Genomic DNA, 25,447 nt, shown 5'->3' with positions numbered 1-25,447 from the left:
AAACAAACCCTCCTTCCGAGCGAAAAGGAAGTGCGAGGGTCAGTTCAAAAAGCCAGAAGAACTCCTGACGGCCCTCTTGCTCCGTGCAGAGGCTAGGGAGCTCCTTCTGCAAAAGACGCCGAGACCCCACGACCTAGGCTCGCACCCGAGGGGGGCCTCGACAGACAGACCCTCACGCGCGAGGGGCGAACCAAAAGCCAGGGGGACCTCTGACCGCTCTCTCGCTCCGTGCGAGAGACTCGGGGGCTCCTCCTGCAACTTTGCCGAGACCCAGCGGCTCAAGCTCGCACACGAGTGGGCTCGGCAAACAGCCCCCCCATCCGAACGAAAAGGACGTGCGGGGGACGGACAAAAAAGTCGGGAGGACCCCTGACCGCCCTCTCGCTCCGTGTAGAGGCTCGGGGGCTCTTCCTGCACCCAAGATAAAGACAAAGCGACCCAAGCCTGTTACGGTCCAGGGGTTCGAAGGCTAGGCCCCCAGGGGTTTCGACAGCCGCCCCAGGGCAAAAGAGTCAGGGACGACTACGGGCGAGCCTGAACGGGCGCGCCCTGTGTCGTGTCCGAGACCGGCAGGGAGGTCTCCGAATGGGATCCCACCGTAGGGAGGCACCGAGCCACCGAGGCCCAGCGAACGGCCTCGGCACCCACTAGAGAAACCCGCCGGTACTCTTGGAGCGCGTCTCCGGACCGCTAGCCGACCCCCAGCGAACGGGGTACGGGCCTCCACTCGGACTTACCCGATAACAGCTCACCGGAAATGCCGTCGCTCGCGCCCACCGAGGGTAGCATGGCATCTTCCACCCCTCCTTCCGAGCGAAAAGGAAGCACGAGGGTCATACAAAAAGCCAGGGGAACCCCTGACGGCCCTCTCGCTCCAGGCGGAGGCTAAGGGGCTCTTTCCGCAGCATCGTCGAGGCCCTGCGATCCGAACTCGCACCCACGGGCCCGGCAAACACAATGAAAACGCCTCACTCGAAAGAGAAAAAAGCCCCTGAAGAAGTGAAATCACTCCTCTAGGGCCTCGGGGGCTACACCCGGCGAGTGCGCTCGCGCGCACCCACCGAAACCTCGAATACAAAACACCATCCCGACAGGAACTATCAAGAGCCAATTCTCGTCAGAACCTCAGGGGGAGTGCCTCCACTCCCCCCAAGGCTCGGGGGCTACTGTCGGATACCGTGAGAAGGGGTACCCTAAGCAAGACCCAAAAAATGACTGCTTAGACTTCGTAAAAATCAAAACCAGCTAAACACCGCTGGCCTCGGCCGATTCTCCGACTCGCCCGAGGCCCCCTCACCACTGACCTCGAGCGATCCCCCACCAAAGGCCTTGGCCGGGCCACCGACCCTCCGTCTCACGCGAGGCGGGCTCGACAGCACTCCGCTGCCTCTTCCTTCTCCCGTCCCTCTGACAAAACGTCATGTCGCATTAACTCAGCCAACTGCTGCCCCTGACATCGGCCGCATGCTCGGCACAGTACAGCGGAATGGCCGACGGGACAGGAGGCAGGACTGGGTAGGGGTTACCTGCCACTGTGCTAACCACTATGCACATGGTTGACGCCCATGCCTCACTGAGCTGCCAACTCCTGCTCTAAGGACAACGCAGCATGGGGAGCCACATCTGGGCTACTGTGGCCTTGGAATCAGTACCCAGGACCAATAATTCCCTCCAAGGCCTCGGCAGTTTGCTTCAGGGGCTCGGCAGCCTGAGGATCTATGCCCGCCGAAGCCCCCCGTGATGGCTCGGCCTCGGCACCTGCAGAGCCACAGCTCCCTATGACGTCATCACACGATGACCTGCACGTCGCCCGGACTGGGCAGGGGTTACCTGCCACTGTACTAACCACCATGCACATGGTTGACGCCCATGCCTCACTATGCTGCCAACTCCTGCTCCGAGGACAACGCAGCGTGGGGAGCCACGTCTGGGCTACTGTGGCCTCGGAATCAGTACCCAGGGCCAATAACTCCCTCCAAGGCCTCGGCAGTTTGCTTCAGGGGCTCGGCAGCCTGAGGATCCATGTCCGCCGAGCCCCCCACGATGGCTCGGCCTCGGCACCTACAGAGCCGCTGCTCCCTATGATGTCATCGCACGGTGACCAGCACGTCGCCCGCCATGTCCTGCATCAAGCTATACTGGAGCCCCACGACGCACAAGATCAAGTATGACCGGCGCGTCACTTCTGCACGACAAGGATGGGAGCACTCCATCGACCATACCACAACAGTGGCCGGCTACAGGGCTCGGACACGCCACCCCCATTTACAGAAGCGCTATGTAGCAACATATGTACGATCCCAGTTCTCCCTTAGAATATAAAAGGAGGGACCAGGGCCATTTCTAAGGGGGGCAAGAAGCAGAAAGACGAGCACACCGATAGAACTACGCACTCCTACACTGCTTGGGAACAACGCCTCAAGCAGCCCGCGCCACCCTCGCCGAGACCTGGGGCTAGCTCCCTCTCTCACCTAGCTTGTAACCCCCTACTACGAGCACTCCGGTGCAAGGAATACAAGATCGATCTCTCGGACTGGACGTAGGGCCTCGATTGCCTGAACCAGTATGAACCTTGTGTCTCTTTGCATCACCATCCGGGATTAGGGGCACGTAGCACAAATTCACTCGTTGGTTGAGGGACCCCTGGTTCCAAAGCACCGACACCAGTATGCAAGGCTTCTCTAATGTTCATTTGGTTGACGAAGGGTGGCAAGTATTCTTCGTTCGACAAACATCGACAATTCCTCCCTCCTGACCATCCATTCAGACTAGACATCAAGAACTTTACGAAAAGATGTCATAGTTAAAGACCCTGCACCGCAGATGATGATAGGAGTCGCGGTTCATGCTCAGTTAGACGCTCTCGAGGTCAATAAACAAGAAGGCGGTTTTGTGGGATATGGCGAGCAACATGCCTGGACTCAGAAGTCGTGCTTGTGGAACCTCTCCTATTTTGATGATCTTCTTCTTCCACATAACATTGATGTAATGCACACTGAAAAGAATATCACCGAGGCAATTTTTGGTACAATCATGGACATTCCTGATAAGACAAAGGATAACATTAAGGCTAGAGTGGATCAAGCGAGGTTACGCGACAGACCAAAGCTGGACATGGCGCCTCCTAGAGCCGGCAAGTCGTGGAGAAAGCCTAAGGCTGATTTCATCCTGACGAGGGCCCAAAGGAGGGAGGTGCTAGAATAGTTCCAAACGTTAATGTTCCCTGATGGGTATGCAGCGAATCTGAAGAGGGGAGTGAACTTAGCTACTATGCGAATCAACGGGCTCAAGAGTCATGATTACCACATATGGCTTGAGTGCCTACTTCCGGTGATGGTTCGAGGCTATGTCCCTGGGCATGTCTGGCAGGTGCTAGCAGAGTTGAGCAATTTCTTTCGCCAGCTTTGTGCCAAGGAGTTATCTCGTACCATGGTTGCAGAAATGGAAAGAATGGCGCCTATGTTGCTCTGTAAGTTGGAGAAGATTTTTCCACCTGGCTTCTTCAATCCGATGCAGCATATGATTCTGCACCTCCCGTATGAAGCACGAATGGGGGCCTATGTAGGGCCGTTGGTGCTATTGAATTGAGAGATGTCAAAAGGTTCTTCGAACTAAATGTAAAAATAAATGCAAAATTGAAGCATCCATTGCAGAGGCATATATTCTGGAGGAGGTGTCAAACTTCACAACAAAATACTATGATGACAACCTTCCTAGCTTGCATAATCCACCCCCTCGTTACAATGCCGGCGAAGATGAATCGAGCCTTAGCATTTTCCGAGGGCAACTCGGAAGTGCAAGTGGTGCGACCCACAAGACCTTGAAACATGAAGAGTGGCGCACTATCATGTTGTATGTGTTGACCAACCTATCCGAAGTGGAGCCGTACATGCTGTAAGTTCTCAACAAACTTGTTCTCAAGTAGTCACTATTATGTGTCCAACTCCCATGTTTCTCGTTGGTATAGGGAATTTCATCATCAATTCTGGCGTGAATCAAGGGAACCTACGCCGCAGGAAGCTGAGACCCTTCTCAGAGAGGGTGCGGGAAATGGAATGCCCAATTTCATTTCTTGATTCAAACAGAAGGTACAGTCTAATTTAGCTCATACTTAGTTTGACATTACAAGTTGCTCGTACATGCGAATAATATAACGAACCACCCTGCTTGAACTTGCAGGGCCAAACTAATGCATCTATGAGTGCCAAGTTGAGATAGGATGCCGATGGCTGTGCCTATAGGGTCAAGTCGTTTACTGGTTATGACGTGAATGGCTATCGCTTTCACACAACAAGCCACGAGCAGAGTCGGCCCAATCGAAGAACCACAAATACCAGAGTTTTTACGCCAGGCTTTGATGGGGTCGAGTACTACAGAAGAATTAAAGAAATATACGAACTCATGTTTCATGGTTGCAAACCTCTTAATCCAGTCATATTCAAATGTCATTGGTTTGATCCATCAGTAGTGATGAAAGCTCTAGTTTGGTTTTGGTGAATTGATGAAACCCTAAGTGCTAACCTAGTTTATCAAGTGATCATGAGATAGGTAGCACACTTCAAGTGGAGAAGCTAATGAAGGTCATAACATGACAATGGTGATGGCATGGCGATGATCAAGGGCTTAAACTTGAAAAGAAGAAAGAGAAAAACAAAAAGCTCAAGGCAAAGGTATAACTTGTAAGAGCTATTTTGTTTTAGTGATCAAGACACTTAGAGAGTGTGATCACATTTAGGTTTGATAGCCGTACTATTAAGAGGGGTGAAACTCGTATCGGAATACGGTTATCAAAGTGCCACTAGATGCTCTAACTCATTGCATATGCATTTAGGATCTAGTGGAATGCTAACACCCTTGAAAATGTTTGTGAAAATATGCTAACACATGTGCACAAGGTGATACACTTGGTGGTTGGCACATTTGAGCAAGGGTGAAGAAGTTAGAGGTGAAATGGAGTTGGTCGCAATAACGCTGGTGTCGGTCAACTGACCGAACGCTGGGTCGCTCTACGACCAGACGCTGAAGGGCTACGTCCGGTCATGTTGTCGATTGGCACAGTGATTAGGGTTAAGCACCGGACGCTGGGTTGTGTTCGGTCAAGCATGACCGGACACGTCCGGTCGGCAAAAACTCATTTTGGATCCTTACTGTAAACGACCGGACGCTGGGGGTCCAGCGTCCGGTCAGCTCTGTCGGAGCGTCCGGTCAACATGTCGACCGTTGAGATCAAACATTCACGGTTGAACGCAGGGGACACGTGGACGCCATCGGGCAACCAGACGCTGAGGAGCAGCGTCCGGTCAGTTGGACCGGAGCGTCCGGTCGGCCCGTGTTATGCCCAGTGAAGGGGTATAACGGCTCTATTCTGTGGGGGCTTCTATTTAAGCCCCATGGCTGGCTGTAGCTCATAACCTTTGGCCATTTTCATTGACATTGCAACCTTGTGAGCTTAGCCAAAGCCCTCCCACTCATCTCCATCATTGATTCCTCATCATAGTGAGATTGGGAGAGAATCCAAGTGCATTGCTTGAGTGATTGCATCTAGAGGCACTTGGTGTTCGTGTTTCGCTGTGGATTTCGCTTGTTACTCTTGGTGGTTGCCGCCACCTAGATGGCTTGGAGCAGCGAGGATCATTGAGCGGAGGGTGGTGATTGTCTCTGGCTCCGATCGTGGTGATTGTGAGGGGTTCTTGACCTTTCCCCGGCGGAGAGCCAAAAGGTACTCTAGTGGATTGCTCGTGGCTTGTGTGATCCTCATCTTGTGTTGGCTGTGCGGCACCCTATTGAGGGTTTGGCGTGTGAAGCCAATTAGCGCGTGAACCTCCAAGTGAGTGAATCACCACAACGAGGAGTAGCTTGCCGGCAAGCAAGTGAACCTCGGTAAAAAATCATTGTGTTCATCCTTTGATTCCGAGGTGATTGGTCTTCATTGTTATTCATCATTGTGATTGATTGGTTCACTCCTCAACACGGCGGTATAACTATCTTGATCGCTCTCTTTACTTTACCGCAAACTAGTTGACAAGCTCTTTAGTGTAGCTAGTTGTGAGAGCTTGCTTGCTTGGTTAGTGTGGCTCTTTAGTTAGTCTTTGAGAGCACACTAACATAGGGTAGTGTCATTGCTCTTGTGTGAATCGACACTATCTAAACTAGAATTGTGGTGGGTGGCTTGCATTTTGAGTAGGCTAGCGCAACACTTGCTTTGCCTCATAATTGTCTAACTATTTTGTTAAGTGTTGTTGTAGAAATTTTATTAGGCTATTCACCCCCCCTCTAGCCATTAGGACCTTTCAAGTGAGACGGACCCCTAATCTTGGGCTAGTCGAAATTCGGCAATCATTCTTCTTACCAGGAGACGATGTCTATATTGTGGCTCAACAGGCCGCACAAGTTTATTATCTCTCATACCCGTGCCAAACCGACGACCGTCTTAAGGGTTGGGATGTTGTGTACAAGGTATCGCCACACGGTAAACTACCTGTACCAAACAATGAAGATTACAACATAGACCCCAACACATATGATGGAGAGTTCTTCCGAGAAGATGGGCTCGAAGGGAGTTCTGAGATAGACTTAACCAAAGCGATCGGAATGGAAGTAGACAATGAAAGGGTTGCTGACGAGGACGCTGGAGACGAGGTTCAGAATGTGAAGGACTTAGAATTACTTCAGCGATTACATTTAGGCAATGACAATGATGACGACATTCCCGATCATGATGATTATATCGACACGCGTGATAGTGATGATGAGACTTATGATCCAGCTAATCCCGATCATGATGATTATTTCTAATACATGTATGAGCCATACTAATTTATTTATTATTTGTCATATCTTTCTAAGTATGTTTTGTTTATCTATGCTGATTGGTTTACTCTTTTTAATTGTAGGTGATTGAACAATGGTGGGCGGTACGAGGAAGATCGCGGCGCTTTATGGAAAGATCAGAGCTTCAGGGTCAGCTTCATGGAAAGGTCAAGGGAGGGGTCGAGGTAGGGGTGGAGGGAAGGGTAAAGGGGCAAGGCCCCCGTCGCCTGTAGCTCCCTCGTCGTCGTTTGAGGAGGAGGTACCTTCCGCGCACGCCTCTGGTGACGAGGAGGAGGTACCTTCTGCGCACGCCTCTGGTGACAAGGAGGAGGTATAGGAGGAGCAGGAGCAGGTGGAGGAGGAGGCAGTTGGTTCCCAGGTCTGGTTACGAGGTCCCTCGGCCCTCCTGAGGCGACCGATACCTCTTGAGAGACGCCCGATGATTCGACCCTCTAGGAAAAAGTAAGTAACTTTAGATATTCTCAATAATTTTTCGTTTGATATGTTGAAAATTACAATGGAAACTAATAATTTATCTTAATCACTTGGGCAGGGGTTGGATTAAGGTCAGTGGGGGTGATCACAACTGCAAGGTCAACGGCATCATTGGCCTTTTGTGCATGCTACACTTCCCTGGCTTAGTGCAGTTAGGCGAAGAGCTACAGCCGGCCTACACGTGGGACCACTACGTCACCGCCCTCGACGCCACTGATCGTGACGACAGGGTATTCCCCAACAAGGCGGAGCGGGTGAAGGGCGAGCTGTGGGTAAGTATTCCTCGCACTACATTGCTCAATACATCACATTCACTAGACATTCTTGAAGTAATGACTATATACATCGCGTCTATATGCAGGACTTCTACAGATGCCAGGAGGGGTACGAGGCCAAGGCGGCCTCCATCTCTGAAGAAGCCACCAAGAAGCTAGTGAAGGACATGCACTACGAGGCGCGTGTTCAGGCCATCATCGACTACTATGCTCAACATAGAGGGATGAAGGTTAAAAAAGAAGAGGCAAGAACAATGAACCTGACCCGGGAACAATTCTTGAAGGTAAATATAGAACATTAATGCTTACTTTTTATGAGATTAATTACGCTTAATTTTATTTTTTCATGTCATACACTTGATGACGTATGTGCCTCCGTACTGGTGTGCCCAACATACCCAGTGCTGGGAATACATGGTGGACAAGTGGGTGGAGCCCGGGTGGGTGGAGACGCACAACGCTTGCCGCGACCGGCGTTTGCTGATGCCACGTGCATCACACCATCAAGGCAGCCTGAGCCTCAACGAATACAGGGAAAAATGGGTACGCGAATTCATTTCTTTATTTTAACAGTCAATTCTGCATAATTTCTAATTATTTTGCATTTTTGCCGCAGTCGTCGTCACATGATGGCCAGCCTTGCTCCCAGTTCAAGGCATGGGTTCTGTCCAAAAAGGGCAAGGCGACGGGCCGACGGCAAACATCGACTTCAACCCGGAGGACCCGCCCGAGGCGTATAGCGATCACAGCATCCATAGCCACGTCAGTGAGTACACAGCAATGGCAAGGCAGGTTCATGGGCCACAGTTCGATCCGAGCACCCAGGATCTTGATGGAGAAATCGTGATGAGGGAAGGAGGAGGCAAGAAGCATGGCCGGTACTGGATTGGCGACAGTACAATCGACATGGCCTCTACTCCCACTCTCTCCCAGATCCGAGCAAGGAGCACGAGCGCGAGCCCAGCGATACGCCCACGGTCAACTGCTACACAGTTCCAGATGGAGGCTCTCCAGGTTATTTCTGTTTTATTCATCGTTCGTTGATTGTTACGTACTTTAGCTTTGCATTATAACATTGGGATGAAATGTTATAGGTCCGGGTGGAAGCAGAAATGAAGCAACGGGAGGAGATGGAGGCGAGGATGGAGGAGATGATTTAGCAGAGGGTGGTGGCCGAGTGGCAGAACATGGAGGAAGAACAACGGCAGACGATGCAGAGGATAGAGAAAGAAAATCGGTTGAGGATGGACCAAATGTTCCAATACATGCAGAATTTTGCATCGAGTATGAGTCAAGCTTTGCCACCGCCATCGATGCTATTCCCTCCACCTCAGCCACCCACAACTACTCATGTGACTTAGAGAACTTTAGATGTTAGCTCAAAATGACTTATAGAACTTTAGAGTACATAGGCAACCAGTGAGATAGAGACAGAGAATATGCAAGGTTAAGATAAGCATCTCGTGGAAAAGGGAAAAGGGCGCGATGGTGGCTAGTGCAAGTACAAAGCAGCGTCATCGCTTGCGCCGCTGCCGAGTTTGTCGCCTTTGCTGCTGCCGAGTACGTGGCCTGCGCTTCTAATTAGCTCGTCTGCACTAGATTCAGTGTTTGGGTTCCAGATCCTAGTGTAGTACTCCGGTTGGTGCTTCTGAAATCTTGTTTAGTATTGGAATTTTCGTCCGTACAAGATCCTAGTGCAGTACTCTTGTTGGTAGCTCTGGATCTAGTGCAGTACTGTTGTTCAGTTCTTCCCAATTTCTTGCATGCCGCTGAGTCTAAGCTTTTAAAGTATTCACTTCTGAATGTTCTACCGCCAAGGTGCAGCTGTACTCTTCTGGTAGGCAGCTTTTGCCACTCTTTTTTAGTGTGTTGTTTCCTGAATTACTTCTCTTTGTTTCTCCTTTCATTACAATTTCAGTTTGAGCTGCATCTAGTGAGAGCTCAACCTGAATTACCTTTTCTTTTCTCCAGGAATGCCGATCAGTTTGTAATATGAAATTGATATGTAGTGCTTGAGTGAATGCTATCATTTTTAAGTGTGAAAGCCATCCCTTTTCCACGAGATGACTTAGAGAACTTTAGAGTACATAGGCAATGCAGTATTATTTGACTGGTTTCAGAAATTCAGAAGATAGATGAGTTATGTGCATCAATCAACAATTTGCCATCTTAAATCCAAAGTAATCTCTGTTGCAGTTTCAAACTGCTTGCCTCAGATATGCACCTGGCCACATCCATCATCAGTAAGCTGTGATAGCTCTGTACAAATGTTAGGAGCAGACTTTCATTAAAAAAACTGTCATGAGCTGACTGTTAGTTTCTGTAGCCTGCCACAAGCCCAGAATTTTATAATAGTAATAACACAGACTTCAATGGCATGCTCGCTGCTACTGCGCATGGCCTGCACTCCCATTGGCATGGCCCTGCCAGCTCCGGCTTCTAACTCTAAGCCCCCCACTGCATGGCTTAAACTAATACTAATAGGTAAGATATACTAACTGAACATGCATGGTCGGATTGCTGTGAGTTTTTTATTAGTACTATATATACTTACGTGCAAGTATTTTTTTCAAGACACTACTTATACTTTCTGATTGCATTGAGGTTTTTTATATCTGCAGCTTACACATGCAATCTCTTCTCTTTTGTGTAGAATCAATCGGCGGCATCAAATAATCAGTCTCAAGACCTAGATTTGTCGCAGTGGTTCCAAGGGCCTCCGCAGTGATTGCATTTGCATTTGTGGCTTATTGTGACTTAGTTGTGACTTGTGATGATGGTTTATTGTGAATTATGATGATGATTTATTATGCCTGTGACATATAATTATGCCTGTGATGATGCTTTATTGTGAATTGTGATGGTTTATTGTGAATTGAGAGGGATCCGTTATACGGGACAGATTAGTAAAAAAGGGGTATTGGTCGCTTTGTCGAGTGTAACACTCGGCAAAGCGAGGCGTTACCGAGTGTCAAGCCAAAACACTCGGCGAAGAGACCAATTTCTGTTATTCTGGGAACTTTTTTTGCCGAGTGTTTTGTCTTTGCCGAGTGTATTCTAATGGACACTCGGCAAAGTGACCATAAAATCTGTTCGTTGCGCGCTTGTTTGCCGAGTGTATTGGGCGTGACACTCGGCAAAGTGTGTAAACTTTGCCGAGTGCTTTGGTCTTGGCACTCGGCAAACTTTAGAAACGTTACCGAGTGTTTTCGTCTCGACATTCGGCAAACTTTATAAACTTTATTGAGTGTTTTGGAATTAACACTCGGCAACGTTTAGAAACTTTGCCGAGTGTTTTTGGCTTGACACTCGGCAAACTTGAGAAACTTTGTCGAGTGTGTTTCCGTCGTGCACTCGACAAAATCGCCGTCACCATGCCATCCTGATAACATTTTTTTTGCCGAGAGTTTATTTTTGCCGAGTGTTTATTGACACTCGGCAAACTATTTGCCGAGTGCGCGATAAAAAACATTCGGCAAACTACTGTTTGTCGACAAATTAATGTCGTGTGTTGTATGCCGAGTGTTACACTCGGCAAAGAAGTTGCCGAGTATTTTTGGTCCCCTGGCACTCGGCAAAGCTACTGTATCCCGTAGTGAGCGCGTAGAAGATAAAGAAAGGTAGGGGGTTTTCTGCAAATGTACATTGGATTTAAGATTAAATAAATGGGTATGGACCTGCAGTAAACTATTTTAAAAGTTCATTGACCCAAAAATACAGTTTCAAAGTTGATGGACCTCGATGACACCCTAACGAAAGTTAATGGACCTCCGGTGCATTTTACTCTTTAGTTATCTATGGGAGGTTTTCCCTCCCTGAAATGGGCTCCCCTTGCTTCCAAATTAGGCCTAAGGATAAGTTGAATTATGTAAAACGAGAAAATGATGCAGAAGTATCAACTATCACTGTACAGATGAACTAATAATTCATGTCAACCTGCACAACATCTGTTAAAAAAAACCTGCACAGCATCAGCAACTAAACTATCACTGTACAGATGAACTAATAATTCATGTCAACCAGCACAGCATTAGCAACTTACCATGAAAAGTACACGATTTAAATTCAAGCTTATCATTAAACCAACTGGGTGAAAACTTATTCAACACATCAGCTCATCAATAAGATAGCAGGAAAACAGATTTGCAAACAAAAACAATTATTATTATTTGGTTTCAGGTTTTCTTCTCCATCTCACAAAAATCGTTCCCAACAACTCTATACCTTGCCACATCTCCAAACTCTATTTTTGGGTCAATTAATCGTCAAACGTGTGGTGTATTTAGTATAGATTTAGAGCGGGCAGGGTGGGACGTCGAGTGTAATGCCAGCCTGGATCGTGCCCCAGCCAATGAGACGCCAATGCTTCTCAATGCGCCGAGCTTGTTGGTGCATACTGGAGCGGTGAGCGCTAGCTTAGCAAGATCATTCTTGACAGCGACAACCTTTGCTCCTGTAGACATCGACCCAATGTTAAGCATCAGGATCTCACCCTTGGCGAGCTTTGAGACCCTGCTTGCCCTTTCGGTTCCACTTGTCCTCACGCCCAGCAGCCTCCGGAGGAGGAAGAAGTTCACCTGCAAACAAAAGTATCAGATATGGTACATTCTGTTTACACTGGGCGGTCCCAAAGATATGACATCACTGGCCTCTAACTCAATGTAAACATCAGGCAGCGATCCGACTTCACCAAGGACCTGACTGACCAGCCTATCAGCACGAGTCAGTGTCGGGTCCATGGTAGTTCCAACTCCAATTAGGCCCCCAGGAACGGCAAACTGGAGCTCATTCTGCTCAGCATACAGGGACACGATCCTGGTGTAGATGGGTGTGCACTTAATTCTGCCACTTTCTTCCTTCATCACAATGCCTGGGCGCACTTCGATTTTCTGGTTCACCCTCAGGACTCCCTTCACAAAGGAACTCAATCATCATGTACTTCCACAGAACGAAAATACTGCATGCACAAATATCGATTACTGTATGTTCAGATATCAAGAATTATTACACACCTTGAGGATACTGCCACCTGCTACTCCACCCTTATATCATTAACCTCTGAACCAGGTTTGTTCACATCAAACGAGCGAATAACAATCATGTTGGGTGGAGAGGTGAAATTCCTCTCTGGTATAGGAATCTTTTTCACAATGTATTCACAGATAACATCAATGTTGTACTTCAGCTGTGCTGAGATTGGCACCACAGGAGCACCCTGAGCTATTGTTCCCTGAGCACAAGAATATAATCATGACAAACTGAATTTCGTAAAATACTTGCTGTTATCTAAGAGACAAGGAGCAGCTCTGACCTGTATAAATTTTTGGATTGCTTCATGCTGGTTCATTGCTGCACTTTCCTGGATAAGATCAATCTTGTTCTGCAGAATGATAATACGTTGAAGACGCATAATCTCAACAGCTGCAAGGTGCTCAGATGTCGGGGGTTGTGGGCAGCTCTCATTTGCTGCAATCAGAAGCAGTGCTCCATCCATGATAGCCGCTCCATTAAGCATTGTAGCCATGAGAATGTCGTGCCCCTGTTTACAAGATGAATATATTGTTATGGAAATGTCAAAGTAAATAAGAAACAATGTATAATGAAGCTGGTCAGACTGCTAGTCAAATGCTTAATGAGAATGAACTTTTTTATTACTTCTTACAGAAAAAAAAAGTATACTGATAATCAACATGTCAGTCTGAGGGAACAATGATTCATCTAGCATATTACATCGCTTAATGTTGTTGCAGCATGAAGGAATTAACAACATCGATGGAGGCAAACAGAATCCAAAATTTTGTGCAAAAGATACAGACATCTACCATAGCAACTGATCTGAATCTGTGAATCTGAACCCTAAGTAGACATGTGAAACAGAACTGATATGAGAAAGGTTTCATCATACCAGGCAATCCACAAATGAAACATGTCTCAGGAGCTTCATCCTACAGTTTTCAAAACCTGGCACGTCACAGAGAGGGCTATCTTCTTTGCCACTGCCATAAGCCCTGTATATATAAAAAATAGTTAAATGCATGGGTGGCCCATCAACTTGCGCTCTAGTTTCACTTAGGTCTATCAACTCTGAAAGTGGGTTTTTGGGTCCATAATCTTTGTTAGTGGTGCATTCCTAGCTCATACCCCCTTTGTTTTAATTTTTTAACCGACGTGGCACCTCCGGGTCCAGGTGGACGCCGCACACACGCATGCATGCACGTCGGCGTCTTGGCGAAAGACAGCGGACTGGGCTGCCGCTGTGCCGGCTTCTGCCGCTGCTGGCCGTCGCCCACGTCCGCCACCGGCTCCCAGGGGCGGAGCGGGACGAGGCATCCTGGCGTAGACGTCGTCGGTGTCGGGCTCCGCCGTGAGCCTGACGGCCGCCTCGTGGCACGGCACGAACGGCGAGACGCGCACGCCCGTGGCGCGCAGGTCCACGGCGGCGGCGCCTGCGTGATCGGCGTGGCCCTGCGGGAAGTAGTAGACGGCGGCGCCGACGGGCGGCACAGCGCACAGGGAGCCCGCGCACGCCTGCCACAGCTGCGGGTGCACGCCGCGCCCTTCGGCGGCTCTTTCGGCTTCGGGCGACTCTCCGGCGCCGTGCGCGGCTCCTCCGGCTTCGACAGAACTGGGCGCATGCACGTACATACCGCAACCAGCTCGTGCGGCCGCCGTCAAGGAGTCCATGCAGGCCCCCTGGTGCCCCGGCCTGCGCTTCAAGATGGCGTTCGGTAAATCGTGGTGGCTGCTTCTCCGATTTCGTAGGTGACCTGGGACGAGCCCGAGCTCCTGCGGAACGTGAACCGCGTGTGCCCGTGGCGGGTCGAGCTGGTGTCGGGCATGCCTGCAGTGAACCCATCCAGCGCGCGCATGTCAGCATGCATGAGCGGCGACTCTCCAGGTCGCCCCACCCCGGCGCCTCACACGTAGCACGCCACGCGGCGGCGTCGCCGCAGGCCGGCCCCGTAGAGGGAGACCAGCCAGGGCCAGCGTCCGTCGCAATGGGGCAGTGGCTGGCTGTGGCTGCCCTGTGCTGTGCCCGCCTGCCCACGTGAGCCCACGTCGCAAGGCTCAGTGGCTCACCAGCACCGCAGCGGCGTGTGCGGGCTCTACGAGGCGTGCACGAGCACGACGGCACGAGCCAGGAACGCGCCCGTCCAAGTGTCGCACGCGCGTGCTGCATGGGTTCTCGGCGCCATGGCATGGGTGGCCACTGCATGGGTGCTCGCACGAGACACGAGACAGACAGAGGTGGCCGGTCGCGCGAGGAGGACGCCGGCCGGCCTCACTCTCTCCCTACAGCGCAGCTGCACCTTGCTCCCGCGCGCCGGAACAGCGCGGCCCACCTGCTACGGAGCCTTTCGCCGACCCTGGTCCCCACGCCGACGCCACCGCCCCACCAGCCACCGGGCCTCCCGAGGCTGGCTGCCACGAACTCCAGCGCGTCGCCGCAACCACGACCGGAACCGCCACGATCTCGTCCCCTCCTTCCCGGTCATCCTGGACAGCATCGCTGCTGCTGCTTGACTCGTTCTCGTTCCACGTCCCGCGACCCGCCCGCGCGAACCTTGCAAGGCTGCAACCGCACGAGTAGTATTTGAGTCCACTGTACACGTTTCTGATAGCAACCGCACTCCACATCCTTCACCGGAAGTTGCTCTCCTCGTGGACTAGACTAGAGAGGGCCCAGTCATGTCTGTTGCTGCAGCCTGCGCGCCCACGCGGCTCGGGACGACGACGCTCACGTTCGTGGCGCAGATGCCCCCGCCGGCCCCATCGCCGGAGGCCGCCGCTGGCCATGCCTACCCCGAGGGGCGCAGCGTGCACCCGCAGCTGTGGCAAGCGTGCCCAGGCTCCCTGTGCGCCGTGCCGCCCATCGGCGCCGCCGTCTACTACTTCCCGCAGGGCCACCCTGATCACACAGGCGCCACTACTGGATTCAGGTTCTTTGTCGAGTACCTGAGGCACTCGGCAAAGGCCAAATTACACTCGGCAAAGGCTTTGCCGAGAGCCCCGGGGGCACTCGGCAAAGAGAAGCGACCATCACGACGCCGACACCGTTGACGGTCTCTTTGCCGAGTGCCAACCCTGCAGGCACTCGGCAAATATTTTTTATTTTTTTTTAAAAAAAAATTCTTTGCCGAGTGCCCCCTGGCCGGCGCTCGGCAAAGTTTGCATTTTTCTTTTAAAAAAATCTCTTTGCCGAGTGCCCCCTGGCCGGCGCTCGGCAAAGTTTGAAATTTTTTTAAAAAAAAATTCTTTGCCGAGTGCCCTCTGGCTGGCACTCGGCAAAGTTTGAATTTTTTTTTAAAAAAATTCTTTGCCGAGTGCCCTCTGTTTGGCACTCGGCAAAGTTTGAATTTTTTTTTAAAAAAAATCTTTGCCGAGTGCCATGGTCATGGCACTCGGCAAAGCTGAAAAAACGGTTTTCCGATCGACAATTTTTCCAGCTTTACCGAGTACTGTGACCATGGCACTCGGCAACGGTGTCCTTTACCAAGTGCAACACTCGGCAAAGTGACCCAAAACGGCAATTTTTGATTTTTTTTACATTCCATCATGACAAATAAATTCATACAAACATATATCACATATATATCTCATCCATCACATATATATCTCATTCATCACATATATATCCCATCCATCTGCACATATCAAATCCATCACAATATATATCACATATATAATAATAAGTGCTCAAGTCTATCCAAATAAATCCATAAGTCCATCAAAGTCCACAAGTGCATCACAAGTATATCACAAGTCCATCACCAAGTGAACAACAAATGAAAAAAATATAACGTGCACTCATCTCGGCCACTGCGACTGTGGTGAAGGCCCAGCTCCATCATTCGGAGGTGCATGAGGTGAATTATTCGAACCACCATCAGATGGAGACTGCACAAAGGAGTAAAGATTGCTTGTGAAACAAGATTATTTGGATAGCTAATCTAGAAAGGTAGAGGTCATACAAGCAAAGCACAAGCGAAAGTAAAAAACTTTCATACTCACAGGAGTAGCTGCAGCTGCAGCACGCGGAGACGGAGGTGGAACCAACAGCCCAGCTGACAGAGAGAACCCCGCACGTTGCCCAAGCCCTTGTAGGAACTCTGTAATGTCCGTCAGCCTCTGCGCCTGGGCCTGCCGCTCGGTCTGCTCGGCATCCAGCTGGGCCGCCAGCTCCTGACGTTGCCTCATTTCTTGTTCCAGTCGGGCCTGCAATATTTCACTCCAATGTTTCAGTAATGCAAAGCTAATTAAGGTGTGTAAAGATCAATGTATGACGAGTAAAACAGGAATAACCTCGAGTGCGTCGACCCGGTGCTGTGCAGCAGTCGACCGTGTGCGAATGGCCGGGCTCTCGCTCGTGCTCCGTGCTCGGATCTGGGAGAGAGAGGGAGTAGAGACCATGTCGATGACGTCGTCGCCAAACCAGAACCGCCCATGCTTCTTGTCTTGCCCCGCCCTCATGACGGCCTCTCCATCGAAGTTCTGGGTGCTTGGATCGTGGTCTGACCCATGGAGCGACCTCGCCACCTCAGTGTACTCATTGATGCGGGAGTGGACGCTCGGGTTCGTGTATGCCTTCAGCGGGTCCTCCAGGTTGAAGGAGACGTCGGACGTCGCCTTGCCCTTGTGGGCCATACACCATGCCTGGAAGTCCGAGCAAGCCTGGCCACTATGTGACGCCGACTGCGAGAAAGACAGCACGATGATTAGAAATCAGGCAGAACTGAGCGTCACAATAGATAAATGAATTCGCGTACCCATGCTTGTTTGTATCCGGCGAGGCTGCGGCTGCCTTGATGATGTGCTGGACCTTGCATCTGCAAACGACGGTCCTGGGCATCCCTGTGCATCTTGAGGTACTCCTCCATGAACCACCTCTCCACCATCATCGCCCAGCACTCAGGATACGCTTGGCACCACCAGGGAATCATCTACACGTCATCAAGTATTGGACATATCAGAAGATCAAATTAAACCAACTTAATCTCAAAACGAATCAATATTGATGTTCTTCATTTACCTCAAGGTACTGCTCCCTGGTCAGCTGCATCTCTCTTGCGTCTTTCTTGGTTTTCCTCTCTCCAAGCTTTGATCCGTAGTAGGTTACGATGGCCTGGATGCGCACCTCGTGATGCATGTCGGTGATGAGTTTTTTACAGGCTTTGGTAGTCACCTGCTCCGCCCTGGCCTCAAATCCCTCCTCACATCTGTAATAAGTCTGTATACAAAAGCGATGTATCCATTCATTATTTCATGAAAAGTCCAATGAATATGACGTATTGAGCAATGTTGTGCGAGGAAGACTTACCCAAAACTCTGCCTTCACCCGCGCTGCCTTGTTGGGGTACTCCGCATCGGGGGCGACGACGTAGTGGTCAAACGAGTAGGCCGGCTCCGTCTTCGATGCGTACGTGACAATGCCGGGGAAGTGTTGCCTGCACAGAAGACCTAGGATGCCGTTGACTAGCCATGCGCTACCACCCGACACAACCACCCAGTTCCTGCACAAGTGATTAAGAAAAATTATTAGTTTTTTTTCATCATATCATATGAAGTAGTGGTGATAACATATAAAGTTACTTACTTTTGCCCTTCGGGGCGAATCACTAGGCGTTGGTGAGGAAGCGGAACCTATGGGAGGCTCGCGGGACCTCGCAAGTAGACACTCAAAGAGGAGTCGGAGAAAGCGGAACCCGTGCCTGTCGCCTCCCCCTCCTCCTCCTCCTCCTCCTCCTCCTCCTCGTCCGTCTACCGAACCAGCTCCTCGTCCGACTCGTCCACGGGCGCCACCTCCTCCTGCGGCTGGCGGTCCTCCTCATGCGGCGTGGGAGGAGACGGCCCCCTCCTACGGCTGACAGTCCTCCTCCTCCTCCTCCTCCTCCTGTCCGATCCCTCCGCCGCCCCCTCCGCCTCCTCCTACAGCCGGCGTGGTCTTTGAAAAATCGAGTTCACGTACCTATGACAATCGCACGCCATCTTTGTTCAATCACCTACAATAAAAAAGAAAAACAAGGCGTAATTAGAAATAGGTGCAACAATGAACAAAACATAATTACAAAAAACATAGTAATACATGTATTAGAAATATATGCAAAAATGAACAAAACATAATTACAAAAAACATAGTATTACATGTATTAGAAATAATCTTTATGATTAAGATTAGCTGGATCATAGGTCTCGTCATCACTATCAACATTGTCCAACTCATCAACACTATCCAAAGGAGGAATGTTGTCTTCATTGTCATTGCCTAAACATAATCGCTCAAGCATTTGTATGTCCTTCAGATTTCGCACCTCGTCTCTAGCGTCCTCGTCATCATCCCTTTCATTGTCTACTTCCATTCCTATCTCTTTGGTTAAGTCTATGTCAAACCTCCCTTGTAGCCCCTCTTCTTGATAGAACTCTCCATCATATGTGTTTGGGTTGAAGTTGTAATCTTCATCGTTTGGGACAGATAGTTTACCGTGTGGCGATACCTTGTGCACAATAGACCAACCCTTAAGATGCTCGGCGTCTTTGCACGCGTATGACGTATAATAAACCTGGACGGTCTGTTGAGCCACAATGTAGACATCTTTTCCTAGATAGACGGAATCCTATCGAATCTCGACTAGCCCAAGCTTAGGGGTCCGTCTTGTTACACCAGGATGAAACTAGTGGCATTTGAATATGATAGGAGTAAGAGGTTTGGAACCATAGAATGATAGTTCATAGATTTCTTCAATTCTTCCATAATAGTCGAGTCTATCAGTGCCGGGAGTAACAACTCCACTGTTTGTGGTTTTTTGATTGGGCCGACTCTGCTCATAGCTTGCTGTGTGAAAACGATATCCATTCACGTCATAACCGGTAAATGACTTGACCCTAACGGCACAGCCGTTTGCAACCTGTCTCAGGTCGTCACTTATAGGCGCATCAGTTTGGGCTTTCTGTTTGAACCAACAAATGAAATCGGGGCTCTCTGGTCCCGCACCCCGTGAAACAAGGGTATCATTTTCTTACGGGGTAGGTTGCCTTGATCCATGCCAGGATTGACGAAGAAATTCCCTGTACCAACGAGAAACAAGGGGTTGGACGAAGAAACAAGGACATACGGCAAAATGAAACAAGTTCGTTCAGAACTTACCCAATGAACGGCTGCACCTCGACAAGGTTGGTCAACACATATAGCATGATACTGTGCCACTCTTCATTTTTCAATTGCTTAGTGGTCGATGCACTTGCGCTTCCGAGTTGCCCTTGGAAAAGGCTGAGGTTCGATTCATTTTCGCCAGCATTGTAATGAGGGGGTGGATTATAAACGCTAGGAAGGTTCTCAGTGTAGTATTTCTCTGTGAAGTTCGACACCTCCTCTAGAATGTATGTCTCTGCAATGGAAGCCTCAATTTTGGCTTTATTTCTATATTTGTTGCGAAGAGTCTTCAGATATCTCTCGATTGGATAGCACCAACGGTTTTGCATGGCCCCCCCATCCGTGTCTCATACGGGAGGTGCACAATCAAACGCTACATCGGCAAGAAGCAGCCAGGTGGAAAGATCTTCTCCAACTTACAGAGCAACACGGGTGCCGCTTTTTCCAAGTCATCAATGACGGTCCGAGAGAGCTCCTTGGCACAAAGCTGGTGGAATAAGTAGCTCAACTCTGCCAGCACTTGCCAGACATGCTTTGGGACATAGCCTTGAACCATCGCTGGAAGAAGCCGCTCAATCCATATGTGGTAGTCATGACTCTTCATCCCGTTGACTCGCAGAGTGCCTAAGTTCACTCCCCTCTTTAGATTCGATGCATACCCATCAGAGAACATTAGCGTCTTGATCCATTCAAGTACTTCCCTCCTTTGGTCCTTTTTCAAGACGAAATTGGCCTTAGGCCTTCTCCAGGTCTTGCCATGACTAGGAGGCTGCATCTCTTGATTTGGTCTATCGCACAATGTTGCCAAGTCCACTCTAGCCTTAGGGTTGTCCTTAGACTTTTTAGTGTCCATGAGTGTTGCTCAAAGTGCCTCGGCGACATTCTTTTCAGTGTGTATTACATCAATGTTATGAGGCAGAAGAAGGTCATCGAAATAGGGGAGCCTCGTCATGCCCGAGATATGAGTCCACATATGTTGCTCACCATATCCCACAAAACCACCTTCTTCATTGGACACGAGAGCATCTATCTGAGCATGAACCTCGGCACCAGTCATCATCCGTGGTGCAGGGTTTGTCACTTTGACACCTTTCGTAAAGTTCTTGATGTCTTGTCTGAATGGATGGTCAAGAGGTAGGAATTGACGATGCCTGTCGAACGATGAATACTTGCCACCCTTCTGCAACCAAATGAACCTCACACCTTCCTTGCATATTAGGCATGGGAACTTCCCATGAACACACCAGGCATATAATATCCCATACGCTAGGAAGTCATGTAGGGAGTGGTGGTAAACGTGCATTTTGAAGGTTGTCTTTGTAGCTCGATCGTATGTCCATACCCCTTCGTCCCAAGCACAGACCAATTCATCAAACACGGGCTCCATGAACACACCCATATTACTCCCTGGGTGTCTAGGAATTATCAACGACAAGAATACGTTATGTCATTGAAAGGAGACACCGGGGGGAGATTAAGGGGGATAACGAAGACGGGCCAACATGTGTATGGGGCAGCCATCATTCTATAAGGATTGAACCCATCTATTGCCAGCGCGATACGTACATTACGAGCCTCATCTGCTTTGTCACGATGTTTGTCATTAAAGCGGATCCAAGCTTCACCATCAGATGGATGTACCATCTTGTCAGGATTGTACCGTTTGCCATTTTTGTGCCATGTCATATATTTCGCGGATTCCTCGGTCATGTATAGCCGTTGGATCCTCGGTAGGAACGGAAGGTACCGTATGATTTTCACGGGGATCGTAAGTTGCCTCTTCTGGCCATCATCAGAGTCTACCTCCAGGTACCTGGAGGATTTACACTTTGGACAGAACCTTGCATGCTCGTGTTCTTTCCTAAATAGCACACACCCCTTCGGACAAGCATGTATCTGCTCATACGGCATCTTAAGTGCACAAAGGAGTTTCTGTGACTCGTACATGCTCTTTGGCAGAATGTGGCCCTCCGGAAGCAGGGTGCTAATCACGGCCAACATCTTATCGAAGCCAGGTCGACTCAAGTTTAACTCGGACTTCAACCCCATTAAGCGTCCAATGACATCCAGTTGAGACACCGTTGACCGATCGTGAAGGGGTTTCGGTGCCGAGTCCATCATGTCGTAGAACGCCTGTGTGGTTGTGTGGCAGAACCTCCTAAATTATAGGACCCACATGCACCTGTCACTGTCCAACGACCTCTGACGACTATGCATATGTTCCTAGTAACTTAAGAAGACTGTCGGGTGTCCCCGTGGAACCCCGAATCATCCACGATTTCCGAGCAGGATCACGTTACAGAGTCATTGCAGTATTACAACATTTATTCAAATATCAAAACCAGAGTAAACACAGCGGAAGTCTTACGATAATATAGTTTACAAACCAGTTGTTTCAAACCTTACAAACTAAGTTCGATAATTATTACAAACCATAGTAGTAGTGGAGTGGCATAATTAACATAAACTTATCACACAAAATAAACATCCTGCCCAAGGATCACACATTTACTTCTCATCGTCAGAACGAACGATAGTCATGCAGCACGATCCAAAACAGATCTGCTCATGAGGCTCACCTGCAACAAGGGTCAACGAACCCTGAGTACAAAAGTACTCAACAAGACTTAACCGAAATAAAACTGATAGAACTCAGGAATGCAGGCTCAGGGATTCAAGGTATGGCTTCCGCAATAATCAAAGTTCTTTTGCGTAAAAGCTCTTTAACAAAAGTCTTTATATAGAAAGCTTCATAAAATCATATACAAAGCTGACACGATCCATACTGATATCATGAAACTTCATATCCAACACCTTCACAAGCCTTATTCAAGTTCTAGTTATTAATGCTACGATGATGAACAGTGAGTTGAGTCTCCATAACCGAGGAGCAACGACGATTCGAACCGATTAAGCCCAGCTGGGGATTCCAGACCACACGACATATGCACGTCCCCGACTCACATATATCAACCTACCCTCGGATCCTCTAAAGCAAGAATGGGTCCGCGCCACCCGAGAATACAGTACTCCACCAATCCAGCCCATAGCCACGTGGGTACACGCTATTCCCGCCATCTCTCCACTCCCAGTGCGCGAGTAGCCATTCTCGTAATAGAATCGCCAAGTTCAGGCTTACCGGAGTATGTGGTTAGTACTACAAATTCTCACCTCATGCAATTCAACAACGGACGTGCCTTAATCGACACAGGCGGAAAGACCCCGCTCACAAGACCTCCATGTCTTATGGCTCACACTCACCGAGTCCGCCCGGTCTAGATTTATTACTCCACATTCCCATATCACATGCTAACATAATTAACCAATGTTCTATTTAAAACTTGCAGGTGATAGGTAATCACCTGATTTTCATCGTTCTATGCATAGCTAAGCAAGACTAGGCATATACGAGTTTAAAACTGGTAATATGGTAAATATGGAATAACAAGGGTGGTAATGCACCAATTAGGCTCTTACTTAACTCCTAATCACTTAATGCAGTAACGGAAAGCAAAAGCGAAATTAATTTATAAAACACAAGGTAGGGTTGTATGCATCCGGGGCTTGCCTTCGTTGATGGAAAAGTCTGGCTCCTACGACGTTTCACACGTATTCGATGCAACCTCAACAGACGGATTAACCTCCTCCACAACTTGATTAACTACCACGTGTTCACCTTCGTTCACTACACGTAGTAACAATGCCATGTTTAACATGATGCGAGATACAAAATATGATGCTCGATGATGGATGCCAATTAACAACTAATTAAACATATTCATAAAACTTATTTCAATTGAACTCAAAATTTTTGTAAAGGTTCATCACATGATAACTAAGTGGCAAAACAATTTTCATAATTTTTTTTGGATAATTAATTAAGCCTAGAAAAATCATGGAAACTTATTTATTAATTAATTAAGCAATTTTTTTCACATTCAAAAATTACTGAAAAGTAACATTTAATATTTTTCCTAAATAATATACATCACAGAGAGGTCACACAAAAATATTCATAATTTTTGGAGCTCTAAATAAATCTAAACAAAAATAACAAATTACAGCACTATTCAATCATTTCTGAAAAAGGAAAAATTCCAATTTGAACTCACCCGATCACACAAACAACTCGGAAAAGAACCTAGAGCTCATACAAACAACTCGGAAAAGAACCTGGAGCTCATACAAACAACTCGGAAAAGAACCTGGAGCTCACACAAAACAACTCGGAAAAGAACCTGGAGCTCACAAAAACAACTCGGAAAAGAACCTGGAGCTCACAAAAACAACTCGGAAAAGAACCTGGAGCTCACAAAACAACTCGGAAAAGAACCTGGAGCTCACAAAAACAACTCGGAAAAGAACCTGGAGCTCACACAAAAACAACTCGGAAAAGAACCTGGAGCTCGCAAAAACAACTCGGAAAAGAACCTGGAGCTCACACAAACAACTCGGAAAAGAACCTGGAGCTCACAAAAACAACTCGGAAAAGAACCTGGAGCTCATCCCGAACGCACTAGAGCATAAAGCTGGATCGAAAGAACAACGAATGAGTGGTTCGACGTGCACAGGAAGCACCAGTAGCTTACCCTAAACTCGATGGAGCAAAGAACAGGGCTGGAGAAGCAACGGTGAAGCAGGTCGACGATCCAAGCAACCACGACGGATCAAAACGTCGACGGTGGCGGTGCTCCGGCGACGGAGAGCGCTGGCCACGACGGCACAAGCACGACGGTGAGGTTACCGGCCATGAGGAAGAAAGGCGTGCACAGCGGGTTCCCAGTGGAATCAAACACCAAGACTCAGTTGGCTAGGTGCGTAAGGAGTAGGCGGAGCTGGAACAAGCTTTGCCAAAATGGTGGAGGCACTATGGTGACAGCAAACGCACGACAGAGCAGCGACGATGGCGACTGGAAAACAGAGGAGGAGAGTGGCGAAAAACGGCGACGGTGAAGTCCTTATAGAGTGGCTCAGAAGCAAGGAGAAGCCACGCAGGAGCCTTTCCCGTGCCAACGCGAAGCCAAGGGTGGCCACCGTCACGTCTGGAAGCAGAAGGAAGATCGTAGACGGTGAGTTGGCTTCCGCGGTTACTGTTCATCAGAATTACCAAACTACCATTCGATTTAAAAATCCAAATTACTCCCAAATTTATGTAACAACTCAAAAATCTCCAAAAATAAAAGTTGTTCCAAATTTAAAGTTCTACAACTTTGCTTTTATAACCATACCCAAATTCGGTCTACATTTTGAAATACAAATTTGAATTCAAAAAGGGAACATTTAAAGAATCTCGCCTTTTCAAATTACTTCAAATTTTTCTAAATAACTTTGAAAACTCCAAAAACAAACTTTGTATAACTTGACAAGCTCTACACTTTTGCTTTTAGGCTCAACCCCAAAATATGCTTAGATTTTGAAATGAGTTTTTCAGGGTAGGCTTTAAATACTGAAAAATCAAGGTTTTCTTGAAAATTCAAAATCCAAACCAAATTTTTAACTCAATTCAAACCATACAAGGCAACACTCATAACATAAATGTAAACTTGTTTTAGTGAATGCATATCAAAGTTTTCCATATGACCAAATGTTTTGCAATGCATATGATGACATGTCCTGTTTTAGTATTTAAACACCCGAGGTGTTACAATCCTTCCCCCTAAAAGAAATCTCGTCCCGAGATTCAAAGCCATAGAGTAAGTAATGGAAAAGGAAATGTGTC

At 48.5% G+C, this 25,447-nt stretch overlaps 1 pseudogene; it reads right to left on the bottom strand.

Annotated features, from left to right (window-relative positions):
* Positions 1 to 11,873: 11,873 nt before the first annotated feature.
* The window catches only part of LOC136488371 (eukaryotic translation initiation factor 2 subunit gamma-like), a 28,169-nt pseudogene continuing 14,595 nt past the window's right edge, over positions 11,874 to 25,447 (bottom strand).

This window comes from Miscanthus floridulus, chromosome 10 (genome assembly GCF_019320115.1).
Source record: "Miscanthus floridulus cultivar M001 chromosome 10, ASM1932011v1, whole genome shotgun sequence".
NCBI classification, from domain to species: domain Eukaryota; kingdom Viridiplantae; phylum Streptophyta; class Magnoliopsida; order Poales; family Poaceae; genus Miscanthus; species Miscanthus floridulus.
The sequence above is the reverse complement of the archived record's forward strand: the minus strand, read 5'-3'. Positions and strand labels throughout refer to the sequence as shown.